Raw genomic sequence first — 1314 nt, 5'->3', positions numbered from 1 at the left:
AATATTTTTTAAACCAAACAGTCGCAATTTTTCTAAAAAATATGAAATTTATAATCAAAAAGATTATTTTTGAACCAAAAATATGAATTGTCAACAACATAGTTGAAATATTAATAAAAAAAATTGTTTACCATAATTTTCAAGAAAATACACGACTCGCCGCAAATATTTTTTTCATAATGAAAATGTATTAAGAAATATTTTTATGAAAATTTATAATAGTTAACGATTAATTACTAAATATGCCAATAATAGTTCCATCATTTGAAATTTATAGAAAATGTTCCCAGAAAGAATGAATTTAAATTCTAAGCTTTCCAAATTAGATTAATGTATAGACATTCCATGAATGAGCATTGCGAATCGAAAGGATTATAAGTACAATGGATACTAATTTCAAGATATCAGGTATGCCCGCCTCTAATCCAATGCGAAAACTCGTATTTTGACCTGTTTAGATTACCCCCACCATTGCATCCAGCGCGTTACCCCTTGTTTGCTTGTTCTCGCCCGGGATTATGGCAACAGACTGGCGTACCTAAGAGTTTAAAGATGATGTCTCAAGACTTCATGCTTTCATTAGTGTTATCTATAGATAATCTCAAAATACGTCACTTCAATGTAAATGGTATCTGCGGGAAATTAGCCGAACTGAAAGAATTTTTTTTTACTCGAAAACTAGATATACTACTGCCAAATGAAACCAAAGTCAATTTTAAACATGATATAAAAGTACCTGGCTTTAAATGTATTAGAAAGGATAGGAACGATAATGGGACAGGTGGAGGTGTGATGATATTAATTAAAAACGAGTTTAAATATCATGAGATTCCTATATCAACTATTTCTCTCGAAATCGTTGCAATTAAACTTGAGAATAATACTGTTATTGTATCAGTCTACAAAGCACCTCAAGGTAAAATAGATATTGAGGATTTAAAGTCAATTTTTAAAATTGGCAATGAAGTATACTGTTATATGGGGACCTCAATGCTAAAAATACGGCATGGAATTGTAGAACAAATAATTATAATGGGAAACAAATTTTCGAATACTCAATTAAAAATCTTTACACAATTCATTATCCACCAAACTATACACTTTATCCTTATAATGACTCAGCCCCAAGCACTGTTGATATAGGAATAAGTAAAAATTTAAACCATGATATAGCAGTTGACATCATAGATGATCTAATCTCAGATCGCCTAGCTGTCCTTATTATCTTAAGAAAGATCTCTAATCTGACAGCAGAAAAATGTACCTATTTTAACTATAAGAAAGCCGACTGGAATAAATTCAAAAACAGTATTA

Source organism: Belonocnema kinseyi, chromosome 1 (assembly GCF_010883055.1).
Source record: "Belonocnema kinseyi isolate 2016_QV_RU_SX_M_011 chromosome 1, B_treatae_v1, whole genome shotgun sequence".
NCBI classification, from domain to species: domain Eukaryota; kingdom Metazoa; phylum Arthropoda; class Insecta; order Hymenoptera; family Cynipidae; genus Belonocnema; species Belonocnema kinseyi.
The sequence above is the reverse complement of the archived record's forward strand: the minus strand, read 5'-3'. Positions refer to the sequence as shown.